The sequence below is a fragment of the Rhipicephalus microplus genome, unplaced genomic scaffold (genome assembly GCF_043290135.1).
Source record: "Rhipicephalus microplus isolate Deutch F79 unplaced genomic scaffold, USDA_Rmic scaffold_13, whole genome shotgun sequence".
Taxonomy (NCBI): Eukaryota; Metazoa; Arthropoda; class Arachnida; order Ixodida; family Ixodidae; genus Rhipicephalus; species Rhipicephalus microplus.
The window spans coordinates 6833948-6842071 of record NW_027464586.1 but is presented as its reverse complement, the minus strand read 5'-3'; the positions used below and the strand labels follow the sequence as shown (position 1 = coordinate 6842071).

The window sequence follows — 8124 nt, the reverse complement described above, 5'->3', positions numbered from 1 at the left end:
AGTCCTGCTCCACTCTCACCACCATTAGAACATATCTTTCAAACTATCAGCCCAAAGAAAAAAAAGCGCCGCACCACCACCAGGTGGGCTCGAACCTCCAAACTTTCGGTTAACGGCCGATCGCACTAGCCAATTGCGCAACGGAGACAATCGTGCTCCACGCTCACCACCATCAGAAAATATCTTCAAAGCTATCAGCGCAAAGAAAAAAGCAACACACCCCACCCGGGAGGTCTCGAACATCCAACTTTTTGGTTAACAGCCGATCGCGCTAGCCAATGGCGCCACGGGGACAGTCCTGCTCCACTCTCACCACCGTCAGAACATTTCTTCAGAGCTATGAGCCCAAAGAAAAAAAGCGCCGCACCACCACCGGGTGGGCTCGAACCTCCAACCTTTCGGTTAACAGCCGATCGCGCTAGCCAATTGCGCCACAGAGACAGTCGTGCTCCACTCTCACCACCGTCAGACCATTTCTTCAGAGCTATCGCCCCAAAGAAAGAAAAAGCGCCGCACCGCCACCGGGAGGGCTCGAACCTCCAACCTTTCGGTTAACAGCCGATCGCGCTAGCCAATTGCGCCACGGAGACAGTCCTGCTCCACTCTCACCACCGTCAGAACATTTCTTCAGAGCTATCAGCCCAAAGAAAAAAAAGCGCCGCACCACCACCGGGTGGGCTCGAAACTCCAACCTTTCGGTTAACAGCCGATCGCGCTAGCCAATTGCGCCATGGAGACAGTCCTGCTCCACTCTCACCACCATCAGAACATAACTTGAAAGCTATTACCACAAAGAAAAAAGCAACACACCACTCCCGGGAGGGCTTGAAACTCCAACCTTTCGGTTAACAGCCGATCGCGCTAGCCCATTGCGCCACGGAGACAGTCTTGCTCCCTTCTCACCACCATCAGAACATATCTTCAAAGCTATCAGCCCAAAGAAAAAAAAGCGCCGCACCACCACCGGGTGGGCTCGAACCTCCAACCTTTCGGTTAACAGCTGATCACGCAAGCCAATTGCGCAACGGAGACAGTCCTGCTCCACTCTCACCACTATCAGAACATATCTTCAAAGCTATCAGTGCAAAGAAACAAAAGCGCCGCACCACCACCGGGTGGTGCTCGAACCTCCAACCTTTCGGTTAACAGCCGATCGCGCAAGCCAATTGCGCCACGAAGACAGTCATGCTCCACTCTCACCACCATCAGAACATATCTTCAAAGCTATCAGTGCAAAGAAAAAAGCAACACACCACTCCCGGGAGGGTTCGAAACTCCAACCTTTCGGTTAACAGCCAATCGCGCTAGCCAATTGCGCCACGGAGACAGTCCTGCTCCACTCTCACCACCATCAGAACATATCATCAAAGCTATCACCACAAAGAAAAAAAAGCGCCGCACCACCATCGGGTGGGCTCGAAACTCCAACCTTTCGGTTAACAGCCGATCGCGCTAGCCAATTGCGCCATGGAGACAGTCGTGCTCCACTCTCACCACCATCAGAACATTGCCGCCAGCACGTAGTGGGTTGACAGCAAGAGCGGCTCGAAATCTAGAGGAAAAAAGAAGATCGCGTTCTTCTTTGCTCGAGAGCCAGCCACGACTGACGCATCGTCCTAGTGCTAGCTACCTGGTGGTTTAATAAATCCCCCAGTACTTGTGACTCATCGTGACAACTGGTGGAAGTGCTGGGTAGTCTCACGGATGCTGCAGACCCCCCCAGGAAGCCGCGATACGAGTCCAGTGCCAGTCAATACTCCTGTGCATCGGACCAGCCGCCGAATCAGGGGATTGCCTCCGGAAGCCGACGATACTGCTCCCACCACGTCGACAAACATGACCAGCGCTTCGGTGCAAACCTCGGCGACCGGCACGGGAAGCACGACGTCGAAACGCTACACGTTGGAAAGCCCACGCGCACCGGCGACGTTCCATGGCTCGGAGCACGAAGACGTTGAGGACTGGTTGGCGGATTTCGAGCGCGTAGCCGCCTTGAATCAGTGGGACGACGCGGCGAAACTGGGTCGTGTCTACTTCTATCTCGAAGACGGGGCACGTACGTGGTATCAAAACCGAGAGGAACAGCTGACGACGTGGCCCGAATTCTCTCGTAGACTTCTGCAGACGTATGCCAGTGCTGATCGCCAAGAACGAGCTGAACGAGCTATTCTGGCCCGCGTCCAGCTGCCAAACGAAACTGTGACCACGTTCGTCGAAGACATGACGCGCCTCTTCCGACGGGCCGATTCAAGAATGACGGAGGACAAGAAGTTGCGTCACTTGATGCGCGGTGTCAAGGACCAGCTTTTTGCCGGCCTCGTGCGCAGCCCTCCGAAGACGGTCGCGGAGTTCTTGTCCGAGGCCGTGACAATGGAAAAAATGCTGCAGCAGCGATCCAACCAATACAACAGGCAAGTCAATGGCATGTCTACTGCCGACATTTTCACCGCCACTAGAACCAACAACGACTATCTACGTGAACTCATCCGTGGTATAATACGTGAAGAGTTACAAAAGGCTGGTGTAACACCTCATCCTACAGTAAACTCTATTACAACTGTGATCAAGGATGAGCTGCACCAGGCTCTCCGGGACACCTTGCCTCATGATACAGCTGTGCCAGCTCCTGCTGAATACCGCCGTGAGACAACCTACGCAGAAGCTTTGAAACGCCCTGCTGCATCGCCGCCATTATTCGTCCATCCTGTTCCTGCTGTTTCACTACAGTCAGCGCAGCACATGCCATACTACGAAGGCACGTACACGCCACCGCCCCTGCCCTTTGTCCCTGGTGCTTCTGTCGCCCATCGTTCAGTGCAACCAATTCAGTACATCGACGATCGGCGCATGTCTCCTCGAAAGTCTGATGTTTGGCGCACACCTGATCGCCGGCCTCTGTGCTTTCACTGTGGAGAAGCTGATCACTTGTACCGCCAGTGCCCATATCGCCGTCTTGGGCTTCGTGGCTTCTCTGCGTACTCACCGCCACCCCGTTACGGCCAGAGACCGCGCGACATCGAAAACTACCTCTCCCAGCAGCATGCACCACCATCTGCCGGGCGCCAGTCGCACTCGCCATCACCGAGGCGATTTTCATCAACGCCCCAGCGGTATTCTACCACACGGTCTCCCAGCCCCCGTCGGGAAAACTAGACCAAGCGACCTCTGGGGGCGGGGTCGCTGAACGTCGAAGCGCTGAAGACCTCCCATTGACGCAGAACTGTACAGAAACCGGTCCGACATCACATACTGCTGCAAAGGATGGCCGACTTTCATTGGACATAGCAGTGACAATTGATGGTTGTGCAGTTAATGCCTTAGTGGACACCGGCGCAGACTATTCCATACTGAGCGGGAAACTGACAACGCAGCTGAAGAAAGTCATCACGCCGTGGCATAACTCGCAGATTCGGACAGCTGGTGGCCACGTCGTTACCCCACTGGGTGCCTGCACAACTAGAGTACAGATTCAAGGGTACACATTCGTAGCAAGCTGCCTTGTTCTACGCGAATGTTCCCGTACATCATTCTGGGAATTGACTTTCTACAAGAAAATGCAGCTATCATTGATCTGAAAGAGCGCCGCGTCACGTTCTCAGCCCAGCGAGCAATCAACGTGCAAGATGGTGGAAGGCGTGTCGACGTACTCCGTATTTCTGAACAGAGTGTGACGCTTCCTCCACGAACAAGTGTTCTAGTCGACGTAACATGCTGTGGTTTGGGCGATGGCGATGTGGTGGCTGAGACAAATTTAGAACACCTCCTGCAGCAAGGCATTTGTGTAGCTAGAAGTGTAATACACCTTCGTGATGGTCGATCTGAATTGCTCGTAACCAACTTTAGCAACGAGCATCGACATCTTTTCCGTGGCACTTCGATAGCGTTTGCACACGAAGTAGCAAACGTCACCAACTGTTTCACGTCCGAAATAGTGGATACCGCCGACACGTCAATGAGTAATATTGACATCAATCCTGATCTACCCACCGTTAACCAGACCGCACTACGAGCGCTTTTGTTCGAGTTCAGGTCTTGCTTCGCAACTTGCTCAAAGATCCACCAGACGTCCATCACTCAACACAGGATCATCACGTACGAAGACGCACGTCCGATACACCAGAACCCCTACCGCGTGTCGGCCAAAGAACGTGAAGCAATACGTACGCAAGTCACCGAGATGCTTGACGATGGCGTTATTGAACCATCGAACAGCCCGTGGTCATCTCCAGTCGTACTTGTCAAAAAGAAGGACGGGTCGCTACGCTTCTGCGTCGACTACCGGAAGCTTAACAACGTGACGAAAAAGGATGTGTATCCGCTGCCACGTATCGACGATTCGCTGGATAGACTTCGTCGTGCCCATTATTTCACTTCTCTCGATCTCAAAAGCGGATATTGGCAAATCGAAGTAGATCAGCGAGACCGTGAGAAAACAGCCTTTGTGACTCCAGACGGCCTATACCAATTTCGAGTGCTCCCTTTTGGCTTGTGTTCAGCACCGGCAACTTTCCAGCGAATGATGGACACTGTCCTCACAGGGCTCAAGTGGCAGACTTGTCTTGTCTACCTTGATGATGTGGTGGTCTTCTCTACCACGTTTGAGCAGCACCTTCACCGCCTGCGCAGCGTGCTGGAGGCTATCCGATCGGCGGACCTCACACTAAAGCCACAGAAGTGCCACTTCGGCTATAAAGAACTAAAATTTCTTGGACATGTAGTTAGCGCCGAAGGAATCCGTCCCGATCCGGACAAGCTTGCCGCTGTTGCCGAATTACCAACTCCTGTCGATAAGAAAGCCGTCCAGCGCTTCCTTGGTTTGTGCGCCTACTATCGCCGATTCATTCATGGCTTTTCACAGATAGCAGAACCTCTGACTCGTCTCACAAGGGACGACACGCCGTTTGTCTGGGAAAACGAGCAACAAGCAGCTTTTGATGAGCTGCGACAGCGCATGCAATCAGCGCCCGTTCTCGCTCATTTCGACGATGATGCTGACACGGAGGTCCATACTGACGCTAGTAACATTGGGCTCGGTGCAGTGCTCGTTCAGCGTCAAGAGGACATCGAAAGAGTGATAGCCTACGCCAGCCGCTCTCTATCCCGTGCCGAGGCGAATTATTCCACTACGGAGAAAGAGTGCCTCGCAGTCGTGTGGGCAATCACCAAGTTCCGCCCGTACCTTTATGGTCGTCCCTTCAAGATAGTGACGGACCATCACGCGCTCTGTTGGTTGGCAAGCCTGCGTGACCCTTCAGGTCGGCTAGCACGGTGGAGTCTGCGGCTGCAGGAATTTGATGTCACCATCGTCCATAAGTCCGGCCGTAAGCATGAGGACGCTGACACACTGTCACGCGCACCCCTTCATGTCGTCAGTCAGGAAGCAGAGGAAGACGAAGGCTTTCTGGGCGCTGTTAGTACATCAGACTTGAGCAAACGACAGCGAGATGATGCAGAGATTCGTCCAATCATTGATCATTTAGAGGGCCAGGGCGCAATTATACCACGTCATTTATCCCGCTCGTTGACGTCGTTCTGCCTACGAGACGATGTGCTGTACAAGAGGAACGCTCGTTCGAACAATCGTGCTTACCTCCTGGTGGTTCCTCGAGACATGCGAGACGACGTCCTCTTCGCTTGCCATAACGAACCCACATCCGGTCATCTGGGCTACTCAAGGACACTTGCCAGAGTGAGCGAGAGGTACTATTGGCCAGGACTTTCAGCAAGCGTAAAGAAGTACGTAAATAGCTGTCGGGAATGTCAGCGCCGAAAGCAACCATCTGTTAAGCCAGCTGGTTTGCTTCAGCCCATTAAAGCACCCTGCACGCCATTCGACCAAGTCGGCATGGACATTCTCGGGCCATTTCCTATGTCTGCGGACAGCAACAAATGGGTGATCGTCACGACCGACTATTTGACACGCTACGCTGAAACCCAGGCGATCCCACGAGCCACGGCTTCTGAGGTAGCACAATTTTTCGTGCGCCACATCGTGTTACGACACGGTGCTCCTTCCAGTGTAATAACGGACAGAGGGACGGCATTCACGGCGCAGCTTACGGACGAAGTTTTCAAACTGAGCAACACCAGACACCGAAAGACAACTGCGTACCACCCGCAAACCAACGGACTTACTGAACGACTGAATAAGACCCTCGCAGACATGATCTCAATGTACATCGACGTACAGCACAAAACATGGGACCGGATCTTGCCTTACGTGACCTTCGCGTATAATACCGCCGTGCAAGAGACCACGCGATTCACGCCATTTCGGCTTCTCTACGGCCGCGAAGTGCAGACCATGCTAGATTCAATGCTACCGTGTCAGGACGAAAACGAGTTGGCAACAGACGCCGAAGAATTCGCAGAGCGTGCCGAGGAAGCCCGGCAGCTCGCGCGACTGCACATCGGCCAGCAACAGCAGGCAGACGCACGACGCTATAATACCCGCCACAGAGAAGTGTTTTACAGCCCCGGAGATCAAGTTTGGGTGTGGACGCCCGTCCGCCGCCGTGGCCTTAGTGAAAAGTTGCTGAGCCGGTACTTTGGCCCATATAAAGTGTTACGCCGCGTCAGTGACGTGAACTACGAAGTGGTTCCGGACTCAACACCCCATGCACGGATCAGGACACGGCTGAGGCCGGACGTCGTTCATGTGTTGCGCATGAAGCCATTTATTGCGCGTTGTTCGTAACTTTTCCTTTACCGTACAGCGTTCTTTGTGTTTTTTGTTCATTTTGTGAACTTACTTTCTCGTTCATTGACGTTTCCTATGTTGACACGCTCTTTAATTTTTACTTTCACTTCATCCGAATTTCCATTTTTTTTTCACGTGCCTATGTAGTAGCATCGTGGTGCTGCTATGTACTTTCCTTTCTCTTTTTGGTACTTGTTTTTTTTCTTTTCGGAAGGGGGGATAATGCCGCCAGCACGTAGTGGGTTGACAGCAAGAGCGGCTCAAAATCTAGAGGAAAAAAGAAGATCGCGTTCTTCTTTGCTCGAGAGCCAGCCACGACTGACGCATCGTCCTAGTGCTAGCTACCTGGTGGTTTAATAAATCCCCCAGTACTTGTGACTCATCGTGACAATATCTTCAAAGCTATTACCACAAAGAAAAAAGCAACACACCACTCCTGGTAGGGCTCGAACCTCCAACCTTTCGGTTAACAGCCGATTGCGCAAGCCAATTGCGCCACGGAGACAGTCCTGCTCCACTCTCACCACCATCAAAACATATCTTCAAAGCTATCAGTGCAAAGAAAAAAGCAACACACCACTCCCGGGAGGGCTCGAAACTCCAACCTTTCGGTTAACAGCCGATCGCGCTAGCCAATTGCGCCAGAGACAGTCGTGCTCCACTCTCACCACCGTCAGACCATTTCTTCAGAGCTATCGCCCCAAAGAAAGAAAAAGCGCCGCACCGCCACCGGGAGGGCTCGAACCTCCAACCTTTCGGTTAACAGCCGATCGCGCTAGCCAATTGCGCCACGGAGACAGTCCTGCTCCACTCTCACCACCGTCAGAACATTTCTTCAGAGCTATCAGCCCAAAGAAAAAAAAGCGCCGCACCACCACCGGGTGGGCTCGAAACTCCAACCTTTCGGTTAACAGCCGATCGCGCTAGCCAATTGCGCCATGGAGACAGTCCTGCTCCACTCTCACCACCATCAGAACATAACTTGAAAGCTATTACCACAAAGAAAAAAGCAACACACCACTCCCGGGAGGGCTCGAAACTCCAACCTTTCGGTTAACAGCCGATCGCGCTAGCCCGTTGCGCCACGGAGACAGTCTTGCTCCCTTCTCACAACCATCAGAACATATCTTCAAAGCTATCAGCCCAAAGAAAAAAAAGCGCCGCACCACAACCGGGTGGGCTCGAAACTCCAACCTTTCGGTTAACAGCTGATCACGCAAGCCAATTGCGCCACGGAGACAGTGCTGCTCCACTCTCACCACCATCAGAACATATCTTCAAAGCTATTACCACAAAGAAAAAAGCAACACACCACTCCTGGGAGGGCTCGAACCTCCAACCTTTCGGTTAACAGCCGATTGCGCAAGCCAATTGCGCCACGGAGACAGTCCTGCTCCACTCTCACCACCATCAGAACATATCTT

General features: G+C 53.0%; 2 non-coding genes across 2 annotated transcripts; both read right to left on the bottom strand.

Annotated features, from left to right (window-relative positions):
- Window positions 1-516: 516 nt before the first annotated feature.
- TRNAN-GUU (transfer RNA asparagine (anticodon GUU)) lies at window positions 517-590 on the bottom strand. The gene has a single exon. It is a non-coding gene; the product is annotated as a tRNA-Asn (tRNA).
- A 6834-nt stretch (window positions 591-7424) lies between these two features.
- On the bottom strand, window positions 7425-7498 carry TRNAN-GUU (transfer RNA asparagine (anticodon GUU)). The gene has a single exon. It is a non-coding gene; the product is annotated as a tRNA-Asn (tRNA).
- Window positions 7499-8124: the final 626 nt, after the last annotated feature.